The 19,601-nt window shown below is 42.6% G+C and overlaps 1 protein-coding gene across 3 annotated transcripts in view; it reads left to right on the top strand.

Annotated features, from left to right (window-relative positions):
* The first annotated feature begins 3,557 nt into the window (after positions 1–3,557).
* Positions 3,558–19,601, top strand: part of dab1b (DAB adaptor protein 1b) — a 51,544-nt gene continuing 35,500 nt past the window's right edge. For all 3 annotated transcript variants that reach the window (XR_004021282.1, XM_030752130.1, XM_030752129.1), the window contains exon 1: positions 3,558–3,904. The gene's annotated coding sequence lies outside the window, so the exon portion shown is untranslated. The remainder of the gene's footprint in view (positions 3,905–19,601) is intronic.

Below are 19,601 nucleotides of genomic sequence, written 5' to 3'. Positions count from 1 at the left end.
TCACATCATCAATAAACACTAATGACCTAGTTCCACTGGCAGCCATACACGTCCATGCCACAACACTGTTTGACAGATGATGTGGTTTGCTTTGGATCATGAGATGTTTCACTCCTTCTCCATACTTTTGTCTTTCTATCATTCTGCTTATGGAAAACCAAAAGCGCTGGTCTCATCTGTCCAAAGATTGTTTTCCAGAACTATGCAGGCTCTTCAGATGCTTCTTTTAGATTTCGTTTAGATTGCTGATTTGGCCTCTCCTAAAGTTTTTGCTCTTTCTGATAAGTTTATTTTGTCTTTCAGTATAATGATGTCTCAAAATGGGGGACTGTGTGTAAAAATGACTGTAATTACTAAAGAGTTAATTCAATATTTTTGTAAAAACCCTTCAATTCAAGTTAAAACTCTGCATTTAGGTCACATATTGATTGTTTGATTCAAAATCCACCGTGATCGTGTGCAGAGACATAACTTCATGGAAAATCGTGCCTTAGTCCAACAAACTATTGAGCTAACTATGCTAGCAGTGCAGTCACAGCTCATCTACACAACACACAATAGCCACACTGAACAATTATTTCTTTCAATAATAAATGTGAGCCCTGTCACAGGTGTTCTGGCTCAGTCCCCTGAGAAGTATGCCCTCCAGACTCACGGCCAGTGGAGTACATCGTGATTACCTTGTGCTACAGGAAATGAAGTGGCCCGGGGTGAGAGAGATAAAAGGAGTGGAACTTCTCGGCAGCCGGAGTAGTCAGAGTCAGGGGTCACATGTCATTTATCGATGTCAGGCTTTGCCCTGCCATGCCTTTCTGAATGCTAATCAGTCACGCTCTGGTGTGACAATACGATTAGACTTGATTAAAACAGTCTATTAGCATAGAGCCCCCCCAGGCTGGACCAACATCCTTCTCTCCTGGAAAGCATCCTCATTCTAAGTGTCAAAACTGCAGTTGAATGGATTTACTGTTCAAGTCTTTAGCAGCCTTCAGATCAGTGCAGATCAGCACTGTGTGTGTGCAATAGGCATGTTGTTTGCCCTTGAAATACATATTGTGACCTGAAAGCTGCTGCTCTGTCATTGTAACCAAGAACTAGTTATTGATCAGCTTTCATGCCGATGTTTCGCAAGGCAGCCACCACTTAACCATCTCCCCTCAGGGAGCTGACTAATCATTTGACGGCATGCGGTGATGAGAATTTTGACTTAACTAATCTCTAGATTGAATGGATATTAACCTCCATGTGGGGTGATGACTCTCTTCTTTGTCTTTTTTGTCTGGACGGGGATCTGCTCGCCTTATCTTATCGCTCTGCCTCATTTCTCCGGGGCAGTTCCACGCCGTTATCAGCACAGCTCCATCTACATGGAAATCAAAGCCTTTCCAGAAGTGGAATACGATTAGGGAGGGGGAGAAAAGTCTAATCTTTTCCCTTTCAGTTCGTGGTAATAATACACAGCAGTAACCTACAAAGGGCTGAGTGACTGAACGACAACAAACACTCCCTATTATGCTTCATTTATGGTATATAAAAAAATACAGTATTGGAAGTACAGACAGTGGCTGCAGTGGACTCTTTTCATTGTTTTGAACAATCATTTTCACTTCAGCTCTGTGTATAACTTTGCTCTTCTCTTCGGCTGACTGATGGAACAACAATAACACAAGCAAGAGTAACCCACATACCGCTTATACCACATATTTTTGACAGTGCCCCCAACAGCGTCTGACAACAGACGTTCTCTGCAGGTGGACGGGCAGTCCACAGCTGCCAACAGACTGCCAACGCGCTACCACCTCTGAACCACAATTTACCCTTTACAGTGAAGTTGGGCGGATGGGTGAACAAGGTGACGCAAGAGTGACGTGTTCCTGTGTAACTCATGAAGCATTACATCTGCGAGGCTGCTTTTTATCTCTGGGCCTTGGAAATGAGGATTAACTCTCGCCTCATAGGACACAGCTGCCTGATTCCACTCCTGACACTGACCTCCTTTGTTTTTTTAATGACCAAAGAGTAGATGACTGTGTGCGTGTGTGTGTGTGTGTGTGTGTGTGTGTGTGTGTGTGTGTGTGTGTGTGTGTGTGTGTGTCCGGTGGGGTGTCTGATAAAGACAGGAAGGTTTACAGAGGGGATTAAAACCCAAAAAGCAGCCTTCCTCCCTAGTAAACAAAAGTACATGGGACTGTACTGTGTGTGTGTGTGTGTGTGTGTGTGTGTGTGTGTGTGTGTGTGTGTGTGTGTGTGTGTGTGTGTGTGTGTGTGTGTCACCACTCGTGACACCAGACAAAAAGAGGAAGACCGAGTCCATCTGCGAAAGCAGCAGGATTAAGCTGTGCTCAAGCCAGGAGCTACATGTCAATCAACCGCTAAGTGTTTGTGCATGTTCTTGTGCCTGTGTGTGTGTGTGTTACATACACAAGTGTACAACCACATACACATGCTCTTCTGATCCGACAGCGAGGACCCCAAAATTGCTGTTTTCATTTGTAATCTGTGGGATGGAGCAAAGCCAGCGATACGTCAGTCACACTCTGTCGCTGCCACCCAACAAAAAAAAGGGAAAAAAAGGAAAAACTTTATTTTTATCGAATGTGTGAACTCAGTTGGCACCCAAGTATGAATCATGTGTGACTGACATCTCCTTGAAACTGTAGTGTGGAACACAGAAGATGCTATAAAGTGCTTCAAAAACAACTTTGAGAACAAGAGGGCTCGCAAAGTCACAAAATAAAAATAAAAAATAATAAAAATAAAATAAAACAAGTGAAATTCATGCTGATTAATCTGCTGGAATGTTCTCCACCATCAACGCCCAGTCAGCCCCCCTAACACAGGTCACCCCCACTGCTGGTGCCCTCTCTTTGAGAAGCTTGTTGTCTCCCTGTCAGGACCCCCGACTGTTTGCCCATAAAGCACCACCACTTCTGCATGGCACCCTGTGGAGGGAGGGGCAAGTCTAAAGCCTTGAAGGTGGGGGGTCATTATGCCTGCATGAGCCAGTGACTGAACCTGGCTCACTTCCCTTCAGAATCTGAAGGGGTAAATTAAAATCAATACAACCTATGATGAGGCGACTGCAGTGAGACAGGGCTGAGGGAAGGTAGGAGGGGGGGGAGAGCTTGGACTTGATGGATGGCTGGTTAAAGGGGGATGATCAATTACCTTGATGGATTGCTTTTTGGGGATCTCTGAAATGAGACGGATCTCTGCTCTTTAAAGTCAAAGGAACGGAGGCTCCACTTCAGTTTGCATAACAGCCTGCAAGGCTGGAATATTATTCACTTACATCTTTGTTGTTGTGAGAAGTGGCAACTGGTCCCTCCTCCTCTCCAGAATCCTTTATTTTTTGAAAATGTTTAATCCCCTTCGTCCCCTCCCCCCTCCACACAGGCTCCCTCCAACGGATCCCCTCTCTACATTATTCTCTGTGCATTTTAATTTTTTTTTTCTGTCACCGGGGGCCCAGTTTTCCCCGCCTACTCTCCTCATTTAAGCCTGAAACTAGAATACTGGAGCCAAGAAATAGTTAATCTCTCCGGCTGCTGCTATGATTGGCCGCTGTATGCAGCGCTTCAGCCTCCTTGAATGAGAAATAGGGGTAACCAAGCAACTTCTGAGCTGGAGAGAAGAAGATAAAAAAAAAGATGATAGGGCTTTACGGGATTTTAGTATGATGGAAGAATTTTGAAGCTGTTAAAAAAAAAAGGCAAAGGCAATGTGATTTCACCTTGAGTGTCCGGCAAATGGAATTAACAAATGGATTTTCTTAAACGCGCTTTCTCCCTCTCTCCCTCACTCGCTCATTGGGGGGAGAAATAGAGCGCTCAAATGAAGGAGACACAGATGTGGATTAAAACGCATACATGGGACACTTCGGAAAAACATCCGCCGAGAAAAGGTGAGTCACATCTCAGTTTGGGGGGCTTCTCTATTAAAGGGAGTCTTTTAAACTGTGAAACTACGGAGCTGTTTAAGGATGCAAGAGAACCCAGCGACATGTCAAGATTTATGGATGCGTTGGTCGCTGAATGAAAATGGGTTGCGAACCAGTCCGCTGTGGAGGACTGGGAGACAGTCACATACGGAGTAAAAAGAAACGAATCTGATCAGAAATGAAGCTGCGAGCCGGATCGTCGATGCTGCTTTGATGGATTTGAATGTGGAGTCCTCTGAAGCGCAAACGCCGGTCGCCTGTCAAATAACCTGCTGTCCCATGTCGAATTGCGCATAAATTACAAAGTGACGTTTCGGTTTTGAAACGATTTCAGTTCGTGAGCTGCACATCAGGGCTTTGGGCTATAGGATTTCATGTAAAGGAACAAGTGTGAGGAAAGGCTAAATCTTTTTCCACCACGTCGTCCCCCCCACAAATATTCAAATGAAGAGATGCTCTGCTGCAACAGCAGTAAGTCATCCTCAAACGACTGCGTGTTAACCTACTCTGATGCTACAAGCGAATGGATGCATGATGACGCATATGTTGATAAATGTATTGATTTCAGTGCGGAAGCTGCCAGAAAATGCTCGGTGGGCTGCAGTAGGGGCTGAGTACCTGTGGATGAATGGTTGGATGGGAGCGCACAGCGCAGCGCGTCGGCACGGCTCTGTCCGGCAGCGCTGAGCCAAAATGTGCCTCACATTAGTGCGTAGGCCTTTAAGTGAGTCTTCTGGTCAGAAGCGACGTTCATGGGTCATTGTGGAGGTGGAAACATTTCCGTTAGTCTTAGAAGACGTAGATTTGGAGGGGGCGGGGGGAGCCTGAGACACGACTTGCAATTGCGTCAAATTTATTTATTTATTTTTTGAGATCTGGTTGGATTTCAAGGTCCTTTTTGGATCGTATAAGCTAGCTGAAACTTTTAAAAAGTCCGTTATGATTCTTGGTTCTATGTTTAAAGATCAACATCCAGAGTCGTTTTAAGTTCGAGTCGTTTCTTTATTAATAAAAAAGAGCTCTCTCTCTCTCTCTCTCTCTCTCTCTCTCTCTCTCTATATATATATATATATATATATATATATATATATATATATATATATATATATATATATATATATATATAAACCTTGAGCCAGTCTACAGGCCATCTGCAGAATAGGCTGCTATCACAAATGTTTATCATCTTTTATATCTTTTTTTTTCTGTCTTTTTCATAATCATAACCTCTCAAACCCAGCCCCCCTTTGGGTAAAACTGAATTTGAGCCAATATTACCAGTTCAAATGCAAAGTTCATTACTGGACCATATGTCAGCCATGATGCCCTGTGTTTTCTACATGAGTGCTCATGTGAGGGCTGTCGTACATGGGAAATGGTCTAGGCCATTGTAGTGGAAATGTAGTAACACAACAGCCATCAGCTACAAATCAGGCTGCTGGGGAACCGCTGTGGCTCACCTACATCTTGTTTATGTCGTGGTTTGGTGGGATATAAGCGAAGGTCGGGGTAAGCATTCTCACACTGGTGCCAAAGTTCACTGGCGATTTCTGCCAGTCGCCCAAGCTGTCTTTTGTAATCTCCTTACCGAGGATGCTCTGCAACAGATCCTAAGCTGCGCTCACTAGCTCGATCGTAGGTCAGATGCATTACCACACACATGCAGCCACACACAAACATAAACACACATATGCTACAGTTTCCAGTTGTCACCCCAAGACAGTTCTTTGCAGCCCAGTGTGTATTGTGTGGCTTAAGATAGAGCTGAACTAAACACTAGAGAGCATTAACTTCTCCAGTAAGGCCTTCTTTGTCGAGTCTCCCAGTGGAATCAAGGCACTTAATTTAGCTCCTGACAGCGAAAGCAGCCAGTGCATATGGAGGCTATATCTTATCCGATTAAGACCATAATGAATTTTTCCCTTTTGCAATTATTATGAAATGGGGAAAGTGGTTTGGATAATTCTTCTTCAAGTTAACTCATCATGATTGCAACAGTGTTGGAAGATTTTCAGCTAGTTGTTGTTTTGCATTTCTTAGCTCTTTGGGCTTTTTGTCCCACTGAAAGCTTGGTGGGTTATCATATTTGTAGTTTCACTTCATTTCGAAGTGGCATTACCTCAGCTTGAACTAAGTGAGTTAATGCATCTAATGAACACCGCCTTACACTGACACTAATGTGGAGTCTCAGCCTTACACGCACGATTCCTGGAGCGGCCTGAATCTTTTATAAAAGGAGCTTTAACGAGCATGCAAGATTGTGTCTGAGTTCTGATTTTGCTGGAGGCCTTATCACATTTGGTCTGTTCATTAATAAAGATGTGGCCCCTGGCAGAGGCAGGTCAGAGGTGATCTCACTTGTCACAGTTGAACAAAAGAGGGAGATTGCTCCGATAGCGGCGTATTGTAGAAAGCTGAACGATGCACGTGCTCCCCCTGGGAGTGTAATCACCATGACAGGTGCAGGGAGGGTTGGGGCATCTTAATGTGTCAGAAGCAGGAACTCTTCTGACCACATGGTGTGAAATCAAAGAGCAAAAACAACTGTTTTCCATTTGACTGGGCGTCATGTGGCGGACTACTGTAGGTTTTGGGATGAGTAACTTTGTTGAGTTTACACTAGCAGCTGCCTCTAGTCTAGAAGTAGTCCAGCATAAGACACATAAAGCAAAAATAGTTATGCTTTCTGCTAATTTAATCAACCTACAAGGTGCTAAATGCTAAGCTTTAAACGAATTGAAGGGAATAGCAAGTGTACAGGCTATTTTGATAACAGTTAACTTGCATAGCACCACAAAGTAGTGCCCTCTTCCTTTTTTGTTGTATTGAGCTAGAGTTAAGCACACAGTTACTGCTGGAGATTCTCATCACTGCAACTAGCAAATGCGGTGTCATGGAGACCAAGCATTGCACGGTCCTTGCACTGCAGAACAAAACACGAGTGTTTAAGTCTCCATTCCCATGTTGGATAAACGTCTGCGCTAACAGGTTATTGTGCAGCAAGTGCAGCTGAGCTAGGTGTTTGCCTTTGGTTCAAGTCTTTATGCTAAGATGAGCTCACAGGCTGCTGGCTCCAGCGTCTTATGAAGTGTAAGGTCATGTTGCCCTTATTGATTTTCCCATCTAACTCTCAGCAAGAAAGCTGTTTTTAACGTCCTCTAGGACAGCCATCCTGCTAAGACCCAAAATATCTAGCTCGGACAGACTTCACATCAGCAATATCTTGGTAACAAGACTTGCTTATTGTCATGTGGAATATAAATGCAATAATGGAAAAAATTTAAATGAAAATACTCTTTCTGGTATGTTTAACCTGGATCTGTAATAAAACTGGATGTAGTCCACACTTTACATCCTCCATAGAATCGAGGCGACTGCCTTCCAAGTTTTTGCCTTTCACTTCATAGTCTGTAAATTGAAAATGTGATTCTGTTTATGTTTTATTATTGCATACATTTAACATTTCCGACATCCACCCATTTACAAGCATCAAACATATAACAGAGCAGCCCATACATAAATTACAGCTTGAAATGGGAAAGAAAAAACAAAAGCATAGGTTACCATAATAACAAAAACACAGCTGTAATTGTTTCAAGTGGTAGTCGAGGCTTATTTAATGATTCCACTGTAACTGAGTCTATTGTAGATAAATGTGTTAATTACGCAAAAACAGCAGTTGAGTGCTATTAACTTCCCAGTGTCACTTATCACACTGACCCTGTTGAGCTGACAATAAGGCGGTGACCCTGCCACTAAGAGTTTCACTGGAGTCAGATGGGGAAGTGAATTACCAGTTAATCATATAGTTATTTCCATTGTGCGCTGGCCGAGGCACAGTAATCCCTGTGCCTTGGCCTGTAACATCTGGTGAGTGAGTGAAGTGTTCAGTGTGAAGGCAGCAGTGTCAGCCTGCTTCCTCTGTTCAACCAGAGCAGCCATCACTGCCCGCTTCACTTCCAGAGGACTGGGCATCTTCAATGCATCAATGACACCAGCCATCGCAAGGGACATGTAGCATGCCAAACCAATGATTCATTAGGACTCAATTAGCTGGGAGGCATGGGGAGCCCTGCCATATGCCTCGAGGTTCAACAGCAATCTGTACCCACTCCCCATTACTGTATTCTCAACTGTCTTTGGCACTGTACAGTGTGTACATGTGTGCTGTATCAGTGGTGTACAGTAGCAACACAAGGCTGCAGTCTGCTCCTTTCCACAGAGGCATCTTCTTTGTACTATTAAAACAAGTCAGTAGCAGAGTTTTAGCAGCTCTGTTTCCAGCCACCCAGCTTTTTGAGCTGGAAATGAGTCACAATGACCTTCAGCTCAACTCATGTTGCGCCAGTTGGCACCGTATGAAATACTCATCCATCTACTGAAGCATGAGACTGTGGAGCTCCAGATACTGTAAATCTTAGGAGGTAAGAAAGGCCCCGCTCAGTATCGACTTCTCTTCCCTTGCCAAGAGGCGGCGTGCACTGCAGACAAGATCTATCCGCCCTCAAATCTAGTTTGTCTTCTTATCTGTGCCAAGGTAAAGGACCCCCTCACCTCATTCCACATGCCCCCCACCACCTAATCAAACTCTTCTATAAACAGAAATAAATGAAATCAGATAGGAGCTGAAGGCAGCCCCCTTGAGGGTGAAAAATGCATTAATCATCAACACTTTTGAGATTTAAAGGCGAATGCTCATCATTTGCTCTATTTTAGACTGATTTTTTAGGTCAGGTACCCTTGAAGGAATGGTTGAAGCAGCTGTAGGGCTGTCTTTAGCTTCTATATTCAAAGTGAAAATATGAAAACATGGACCGATACAGAGCTGCAGAGAACTGCTTGTCCACACCTCCCTCAGACACAGGAGAAATTAATATCAGCCACACACCTCCCACCCTTGATAGCTGCACCGTTTTCTGGCACATGACGGGACGGCTTAGCTGCTCATCCCAAATCACAGTTGATTGGATAAATTTATATGTAGGGCAGAGAAAGCAGGATCATTAGAAATGCTTAACAGAAAGGAATTTTTGATAAGCCAGTGTTTTCCACATATATATGACTTTGATTTCTCATAAGCATATGTGTTGCAGGTTTACATTTCATATTCACATCTACTGTAGAAACTGAGCATAGTTCAGGCAGCTCTGCTGGCTAAAGTAGTCCTAACTGAACTAGCGATCAGTATGTGGCTTTTATTTTGTTGTTGAGCAAGAAATAGAAAAGGAATGCATGTCTTTGCACACTGAATGTATACTGTTTCAATAATGCCAGGAGTGAGAGAAGAAAAGGGAAAGGAAGTCAAGTCGGAGCCACTGTGCTCCAGTTGTAGGCACGTGCAGCCGCCCAACTGCACTCCTCCAGCGTTTTCACCGCATTACCCAGAAACGCTATGTCGTGTGACCCAATTTATCAGTCACTCCTCCCCATTCATCTGCTCTCACAGATGCACTACAGGAGGCTCCGTGAGAGCATTCATCACCTATGAGTAGTGAGGTCCTTCAGTTCCATCCCGTCGGCCCGTTCAGCAACCCTATTCCCCACAGGCAGGACAGCAGGTCCATATGCGGCCGATGATTATAATAGTGTGGCAGGCTGGCAGCAGCAGCCACAGCTGAGATGCATGCTGCCCGCATTTGTGTTTCTGTTTCTATAAAATATGTAATCAAATATAAGCTTAGCAGCATTTTTCTTCCACTGACAGTCAATTTAAATATTGTATCTGCCACAACTCCTTACTGCTGTTCTCTTCAGGTCCCTGGAGATAATTGAGATGTTTAGTTCAGCCTGGAGGAGCTATCAGATTCAATTCTCATGTGATTTCATATCCCCCCGATTCATGCTTTTTTTCTTCCTGAGTGCAGCACATCCAGCCCTCTGCCACTCCAACCATTTACAATTATGGAGTATCCAAAAAGTTGAATCTTTTTTCATTCATACGCAGGAGAACTTTATGCTCATTTTGGAGGTTGCAGTTTGTGTAGTTTGCATGTTTCCAGTACTTGGACTGCCCTCATTCGTGTAAATGTGTATCATCACACAAACATGGTCATTTTATCAGCAAAAACAACATTACAGCATAACCTTCAGGATTCACTGGAGAGCTGCTGTATTAGACTGCATTAGCTGCAGCTTTTGTAGCAGATAAACTGACTCGTGAGTGCAGTATGTGTTTCATGTGGCCGAGTTGGAGGAGAAGGGGGGAAAAATAGAAAATCCATTATTTTGTCTGTATTTTTTATTTACTACACTGCAAAGAAAGCATAAACAGCATAAATAGATGCTGTAAAAGTGCTGTAGCTCTTGCTGAGATCAAAGAGAAATCTTCAAAAAAAAAAAAAATCCAAAGTACTTATTCTACCTTTAAAAAAAGGGGGGGGGGGGGGGGGGGGGGGGGGTATTCAAGCAATTGAAAGTGCGAGGAATGAGAGGAACACCTGAGTTACTCTTTTATTTTATCAACATACTGCATGTTTTAATGAACAAGTCTACTAAATTAAAAGATGCTGGTGCAGAACTTCGTGTAGCAGCGCCTGCGGGGAAGCGCTTCTGTTTTTTTGATGTGGCGCTGCACTGAGCAGCGCGCATCTGGCACCGCAACAGCGGTCAGCATGACGTCTCCTGACGAGACCCTTTAGATCACTTCTCATCAGAGCGTCGCTGTTGGAGACCACCCTGATACTTTGCTCTAATCAGCCGTCAAGTGTCAAATTCAGAAGGCTTCACTCAGGCTTGTATCCAGCCTCCAGTTTTTGGTTTATACAAAACAACTCCAACACGGAAGCAGCTGCTCCTTGGAGAGACGCAGCGCTGCCGTCGCTTGTGTGCGCTTTTCGCGATCTGTGTGAGATCTTGACCTTGCGATGCCACTGTAATGAGAGGCAGTGGAATATTTCACTATCATTAGCGGCATGATTAGCTGCCAATGGGCTGTGCCTGACGTGGTTTAATCCTCCCAGTCTCCAGAGTGCGATAACATATGAGATGACAACAGTTTCACACCTCCCGTGGTTCCATACGTCGCAGCAGCCTAATCACTCATGTGAGATTAATGAGAGACGTTGAGGTGTGTTGGGAGATTCACTAATTACACCCGCACATACTGTATTGTAGTCAGGGGACTAGAGCGTTTGTGTGTCTGAGTGTATATGTGCGTGGGTTCCTTAAGCTCCTTTTAATGCAGTTTTACGAGATACCTGTTACTCCTTAGTGGGAGAGGATGAGCTGCAACAAAGGTGACCTCAAGAGAAAAGAAGAAATAGTTCCGAGTGCTGTGTGCAAATGATGATACAGTAGTAACAAAGTCATGTCACTGCAAAATATCTTTAAACCTGGAAAGTTATCAAGAGTTGTAGTGTAATTTATTTGAAAACAGACTCTTACGGTAGTTACGGTATAGTCATTAAAGCAAAATAAATAACTGCCGCAAAAACAAAACAAACATAAAAAGTTAGACGTGCTAGCTTTTCTTTCTTTTCTTTTCTACAGTCACTTTGATAAGTCATCTCAGGAAACTTTCGGTAGTAATTTGAAAGGACACCCAAATAAATTGTGGCATTTTTATAGCAGAAGAAAGGATGATTTAACAAAATCAAATTCCACCTGCTTGCTATAAAAGTGAAGCCTTCGCGCGGAAGCCATTCGTAGCAATGTAAATCCTATTTGTACATCCTCGACAAATAAATGAGCAACAGATGTTTGGACGATTCATTGAAAAGTTTCTTCAAGACTGTCGTTCAGATCTCAAATTAGTGTTGATTAATAACATTAGTCTCCATTTGAATGATGTATACATTAAAAGATAATGTGAAGCGTGGGTTGCTTGTAGAGATCAGCCTGCAGAGAATAAATCTGCAACTCTGTCAGCTTTGCTGAGCTTTAACAGTTTACCTCTTTGCTTCGCTCTCACCCTTCTCGTAAGCCGTTTTCACACGAGCACCATAGCCCAAATTTAACATCACCAGAAGGAGTTTTATGTGAGAACTCAAATGTCTGAATCAGTCAGCCAGGCGGCACAACAAAATGAGTTATATTCAACAGTGAGAATGGTAGCATCTGACATTTGAGAAAAGACAACTCAAAACAATATCGTGACTTCCGAAGTTCATGTGTGAAAACGGCCACTGTGCAGTGTTTAGTTACAGCAAAAAAGTGTGCTTAAAAAGAAATTCCACTGTACACTTCTCAGCAGCAATCAGACAAAAATAATATATATATATATATATATATATATATATATATATATATATATATATATATATATATATATATATATATATATATATATATATATATATATATATATATATAATTACAGGAAACAACTAGTCCTTTGGAGTGGTGGAGGTCTGAATTAGTGCTAGAAGAGAGTAATATCAGCTCAAAAGACAGTAATATGTAAAGGCTGATTTGGCTTACCTTAGATGCTGAACACAGGATAGCATGGTGGTGCAGTGGTTAGCACAGTTCCCTCACAGATCGAAGGTCTGGGTTTGAATCCACCTTGGCTGGCACCTCTTTGTGTAGAGTTTGCATGTTCTCCCTGTGTCTGCGTGGGTTTTCTCAAAGACATGCAGTGAGTGGGGTTAGGTTAATGATTCTAATTTGCCCATAGGTGTGAATGGTTGTCTGTCTCTCTGTGTTGGCCCTGCAACAGGCTGGCTACCTCTACAGGATGTAGCCTGTGACAGCTGGGATAGGCTCCAGCACTGAATCTTTATGAGGGATTTCAAGAGGTCAGTAACGCTGCAGTTAGCCTGACTGGTGTGCACAATGTTAGCCGATTGATCAGCAAGCATTTTGCTGCTGGGCTTCTTTCACCTGCACTTTAACAAATTTGACTTGCCGACTCCAATCTGAAAACCGTTTTCATCTAGAACATGCCATTTTTTAGTTATGATGTTCCAAATATTGGACATCTAGGACTGCTGGGCAGAAGTGGCAATGCGTTTCAGCTTTTAAGAAAGTTTGGTTCTGAGAAAACGGAAGCCCAAATTAAGGAAGGTGTTATTTGTTGGTCCTGAAATCCATGATACTCAGAGATGAGTTCAAAAGGAAACTGAAGCTGAGTCAGCAGCATGGGAAGCATTCACACAGGTTGTCCAGAATTTTACTGGCAATCACAGAGCAGAGAATTATGCTGAGCTTGTAGATAACATGCTGAAGCACATCTGCTAATGAGCGCTAGCATGTCACTGAAGGTGCACTTTTTACATTCTTATCTCGACTTTTTTTCCCCGCTAAATCTGGGTGATGTCAGCGATGAACATAGGGAAAGATTTCATTGAGATATAAAACTGATGGAAAACCGATATCAAGGAAAACTTAATTGAGCATCATGGGTGACTACTGCTGGTGTTTGCAAAGGCAGATACAGATATGCAGCATAAGCACAAAAGCAAGTGCCTCAAACATGTTTGAGCACGGTGACCTTGTTATAATTGAGTGAAAATTGGCAGAAATATGCTTTAATACGTCTCTGGTATCGTCTTCTGGTTTGTTTTCAGAATAAATGCATTAAACAATTTTGGTGGGAAATAGTAAAGATTGCAAGTTAGTGTGTTGATAAATTATACTGATATTCAAAAATGTCAAAACCTCAATGATGTGCAAAAATCTGACATGCAAACTAAGCTAAGTTGAGCTACCATTAGGTAGTAGCTAGCAGCTTGGCTAATAATAAGACAATAATATCAATATGGGGGCTGGGCAGCAAATCTTATCAGTCCTGCCATCTAATTAGACAGTGCGATTTAGCACAGGAACTACACAGAAACAGTGGCAATCAGCAATGAAAATATTGGGCCAAGTCAGTAGAAGCACAGCACTACCCAGGAGAATCTAGGCACACCTTACAGTTGTCACTATTTGAGAACACGGCTTTTCATTGATGTTATTCTTTGTATTACTCTAATCTTTATTTTAAACTATTCAATGCAGTTTTATTTACACAGCACCAAATCACACAACAGTCACCTCGAGGCGCTTAATTAGGTTAAGCTTTTAGGTTCTTTAAAGTTTCACGCGTTAGCAAACTGATAAATGGTGTGACAGCACGTAGGAAAACAAAAAAACTTCATCTCAAGAAGGATGTTTGGGTTTCCCCTCAGGTTCATTAATGCTGTCTCAGACTGCAGGTAATGCTTTTGTGCTTGATCATGGCCACTTTAATCTCTACTTCACAGGATCTCTGTTATGAGGAACCATCATATTTCCTGTCAGTGCTTCTGTATCAAATGCGTGTGTTTTAAGATGCGAATAGTTAGAACAACAAACTGTGAAACTGCAATTCACTGGCAAGTTTCATCAAGAGGCTGCTTGTGTATCTTAATTATACCCATGACCCATGTGCAATTAAAGAGGACACCTTTTGGCTATTTATTTAGTTCAAAGAGAACACAGAGGGAAGGGAGAAAAAAAAATCTCTAATTGTCTCATTAATTACTCTCCACATGAAATAATGACCAAACCAAGGTATTCACGGCTCTTCTGTAACTGACAAAAGAGAGCAGAGGAGGGGTGGCAGCAAAATAACACATGCTTTAACCTCTTTTCACAAACGGCTATTATGTTGGAAGAGAGGGAGACAAAGAAAAAGAGGGCAAATGAGATCAGGGGCAGGAGGGAGGGAAAAAAAGAGGAAAATATGGAATTGAAAGAATAAAACAGGCTGAGATTAAAATTATGAAAACAGAGCAAATGAAGAGAGGAAAGCGAGACAGAAGGGGAAATATTGGCTGAGAGGTATCATGGTGCTTTTGTCCAGGCTTTCTGGAGTCTGCCCAGTTCTCTCTCCCACCGAATGTGGTAAATAGCCTGTTTTAACACACTGTTCAGACACTGAGACACAAACAAACCAAATCAACACTAAATTAAAGACTCCTCGGGGAGACCACAGACTAACATCAGAGGGGGTGTTTTGGAAGCCAGATTCACCAATTAAGTGTTCCAAGAGAGGTCCAGGAGTCTCGCGCCAGTTTCCAAACCTGCTATGTGCCATGGGTGTAATTAGATGAATAAGAGAGGAAATGTAGCCCATCTTGTTTGCTTGCTTTTGTTTACTGCTACCATTGGGAGCAAGTGACACTTATTAGCCTGAATACGTCTTTTATTGAGGCAGTAGAGGCCTAAGAATTGAAAACTTCCCAAATAAACCCGATTAATATTTGCATCTTGAGACACAAGCTGTGAATGTGTTTTTTTTTATTTATGTCATGAGATTCACACGCGCTCCCCCCTCCTCATGCTTCTTCAATCTAAGATATGCCCAACATCCTGCAGCTAAGCTGGTCAAAAGGATAATGCAGGGGCACTTTGAAGGGCAGCTTCTCGCTGCCCTTTGCTTTCCAGACCCGAACATGCTGGAGCCACGCCTTACTGAGCGCACAGCTCGGAGGCCTTTACTGGCATACTGTAAATCTGCACGGCCAAGCAGCTGCGTGGCAATGCTTATTTAATCTACCAGCTGAACCTGAAGCAATGAGGGCTCTCTCTTCCCCTCTAAAAGTAAATGAAAGCACTTCAAATACTCTCAGTTCAATTTTTTGTATGCATTTTCTTCCCCCCACTTCCCAGCTCACACACTTCACTGTTCTATCATCAGAGGCCCTCCATCTTGTCAGAGAGAGGTGAACTAATGGGCCGTGGCTGAGCAGCCTGAGCTCAGAGGCTATCAGTTCCCCCTGGAAGGCCAGGAAGGCAGAGGAAGGAGAAAGGGGAGGTCCTTCTGTTCTTTAGCTGCAATATTTCAGATTTGCCTTGTTGTTCTTCTTCTTCTGCTTGTTCTTGTTCTTGTTCTTCTTTTTCTTCTTCCTTTAGGGGTTGCCACAGTGGATCATCTGTCTCTATGTGTCTGGTTTGCCATCAATGCAAAAACCCAAAATAAAGGATTAGTTTGCAGTACAGTGCTGACATAAAGCAATTGCCCTCAGTCTGTTAGTTGGTTGGCCCTTCCATCACTGGTCCTGAAATGTCACAACTTCTGAATGGATTCCTAGGAAATGTTGCACCTCCTCTTGTTGTCTTTAGCACAGGCCTGTGCAATTAATTGTCCAAGGAGCCACATGAGAAATTGGGACTATTGTGGAGGGCAGCACCAATGAGCTTGTAAAGAGATAATATAATATTAATTTGTAACTAAGTTTAAGGAAGTGATTCCTCCGCTGTTATCTTCAATGCCATGTGCCAACACAGTGCTGAGCAGCTACCTAAACTACTCCCACAGAGGTTGATCATCTTGTTAATAGTGTTACATGCTCACTGTGTATAATCCTGAGTACTGTGGCTCCTCTGAAAAAGAAGACAACAATCAGAGATGTTTGACACTCTGGTATAACTCTCAACGTGCGCTCTAAGCAGATAATGTGTATGTTAGAGAGGAATGGCGTTGCACTCATTTAAAGATCTTTGTTTAGCCTTAAAGAGTTTGTATTAAAAAAAAAGCCCTCTGTAAAGCTAGGACATCTTACTATTTGTCACGGGTCGAGGAAACAGGAACAACCCCAGGTTTCTTTTCAGCGCTGTAGCCTGGCTGACACAGTCAGAGCTCTGTGACCCGAATATTCCTTTAACCTTAACTAGTAATGACTTCATGAGTTTCTTTGCAAATAAAAAATTATCATTAGAGAAAAATATTCATAACCATCACACAGATGTGTCATTTAGTACAGCAACTCTAATAACTGCTGATATTTATTTTCTCTCCAACTGATCTTTCTGAGTTAACTTCAATAATGTCTTCCTCTGAACCATCAACGTGTCTATTAGACTCCATCCATCCATTCACTTCCGCTTATCCTGTTCAGGGTAGCTGGGGGCTGGAGCCTATCTCAGCTGTCATAGGGCGAGAGCAGGGTACACCCTGTACAGGTCGCCAGCCTTCGCAGGGCCAACACAGAGAGACAAACAACCTTTCACACTCACATTCATGCTCTCATTCACACCTATGGGCAATTTAGAATAGCCCAATTAACCTAACCCCAGTAAGTGCATGTCTTTGGAATGTGGGAGGAAACCGGAGTACCCGGAGGAAACCCACACAAGCACTGGAGAACATGCAAACTCCACACAGAGAGAGGGAGAGGCCTGGGCCAAGGTGGAATTGAACCCAGGCCTTCCAGATGATATTCTAACCATGCTGCCCTCTATTAGACTCCATTCCTACAATACTTAAAGAAGTGCTACCATTAATGTCCATTCATCCATCCATCCATTCAATTCCACTTATCCTTTTAAGGGTCACGGGGGGGCTGAAGCCTATCCCAGCTATCATAGGGCGAGAGGCGGAGTACACCCTGTACAGGTTGCCAGTCTGTCGCAGGGTGTAACACAGAGAGACAGAGAACCATTCACACTCACATTCACACCTATGGGGAATTTAGAATCACCATTTAACCTCACTCCACTAACTGAATGTCTTTGGACTGAGGGAGGAAACCGGAGTACCCAGAGAAATCCCACGCAGACATGGGGAGAGCATGCAAACTCCACACAGACAGGCCCAGGCCATTAATTCATGTTTTGATCTTAAATATGATCAATCTCTCTTTTTTAATTGGCTATGTACCACAGGCTTTTAATGTGGCAGTAATTAAACCACTTAAAAAGCCATCACTTGACCCAGCTGTCTTAGCTAATTATAGGCCAATCTCCAACCTTTCTTTTCTCTCAAAGATTCTTGAAAGAGTAGTTGTAAAACAGCTAACTGATCATCTGCAGAGGAACGGTTTATTTGAAGAGTTTCAGTCAAGTTCAGAATGCATCACAGTACAGAAACAGCATTAGTGAAGGTTACAAATGATCTTCTTAGAGCCTCTGACAGTGGACTCATCCCTGTGCTTGTCCCGTTAGACCTCAGTGCAGTTTTTGATACTGTTGACCATAATATTTTATTACATAAATTAGAGCATGCCTCACTGCAGTAGTTTGAATCATATCTATCTAATAGACTCCAGTTTGTTCACGTAAATGGGGAGTCTTCCTCACACACTAAGGTTAATTATGGAGTTCCACAGGGTTCTGTGTTAGGACCAATTTTATTTACACTACACATGCTTCCTTTAGGCAGAATTATTAGAATGCATAGCACACATTTTCATTGCTATGCAGATGATACCCAGCTTTATCTATCCATAAATCCAGATGACACACGTCAATAGTTAAACTGCAGGAATGTCTTAAAGACATAAAGGCCTGGATGACCTCTAATTTCCTGCTTCTAAATTCAAATAAAACTGAAGTTATTGTACTCAGCCCTACAAACCTTAGAAACATGGTGTCTAACCAGATACTTACTCTGGATGGCATTACCTTGACCTCCAGTAACACTGTGAGAAATCTTGGAGTCATTTTTGAGCAGGATATGTCCTTCAGTGCACATATTAAACAACTATATAGGACTGCTTTCTTGCATTTGTGCAATATTTCTAAAATTAGAAACATCTTGTCTCAGAGTGATGCTGAAAAGCTCATTCATGCATTTATTACTTCTAGGGTGGATTATTGTAATTCATTATTATCAGGCTGTCCTAAAAGCTCCCTGAAAAGCCTTCAGTTGATCCAAAATGCTGCAGTTAGAGTACTGACAGGGACAAGAAAGAGAGCAGATTTTTCCCATATTGGCTTCTCTTCATTGGCTCCCTGTTAGATCCAGAATTGAATTTAAATTTCTTCTTACATACAAGGTCTTGAATAACCAGACCCCATCTTATCTTAAAGACCTCATAGTGTCTTATTATCCTAACAGAGCATTTCACTCTCAGACTGCTGGCTTACTTGTGGTTCCTAAGTATTTAAGAGTAGAATGGGAGGCAGAGCCTTCAGCTTTCAGGCCCCTCTTCTGTGGAACCAGCTCCCAGTTAGGATTTGGGAGACAGACACCCCTCTCTATTTTTAAGATTAGGCTTAAAACTTTCCTTTTTGATCAAGCTTATAGTTAGGGCTGGATCAGGTGACCCTGAACCATCCCTTAGTTATGCTGCAATAGATCTAGGCTTCTGGGAGGTTCCCATAATGCAAGTAGTTCCTTCTTCAGGGTCTTTACCTTACAATATAAAACACCTTGTGGCAACTTTTGACGTGAACTAGCACTATATGAATAAAAAATATTAATGAAATTGAAGTGAATTGAGTTCAGTTTATTGGTGCAGCCCCCCACAACAGTCCCAGAATATTTTTTAAACAGCATTGTCACATTATCCTTATAAGTAGTCATAAATGTGCCTGAAAAAATCCATCAAGTGACATATTGGATTTACATATTGGCAAATATCGGTCTTAAAAATTCTATATCAATCTGTCTTTAATTTTAAGTTCTTATCCGTTCATGTATGTCAGAACTTGAATTTAGCTAGTACTGTTGTCTGTGACTAAGTGCTCTCAAAATTATTATAGCATTGTATCAGTTCAGTGGGAAGAAGGGACTCCATAGTGTAGCGTTAACACTTCTGCCTGGGAGACTGGGAGGAGACTTGGAGTGTTGCATCAGGAAGTGCCACCGGTGTAGTAATCTGCCATATCAAATATCTGCAGATCCATCTGCTGTGGCAACCCCTCACAACTAAGGGTGCAGCCAAAAGAAGCATCAGTTCAGTGGCAAATGCAAGCTTCTAAGTAACAATGGTTTGCATGCTAGCATTCAGACATTAGCAGTGTTAGCCTAAAA

This window comes from Archocentrus centrarchus, chromosome 17 (assembly GCF_007364275.1).
Source record: "Archocentrus centrarchus isolate MPI-CPG fArcCen1 chromosome 17, fArcCen1, whole genome shotgun sequence".
NCBI lineage: Eukaryota > Metazoa > Chordata > Actinopteri > Cichliformes > Cichlidae > Archocentrus > Archocentrus centrarchus.
This window is presented reverse-complemented; position numbering and strand designations above follow the sequence as displayed.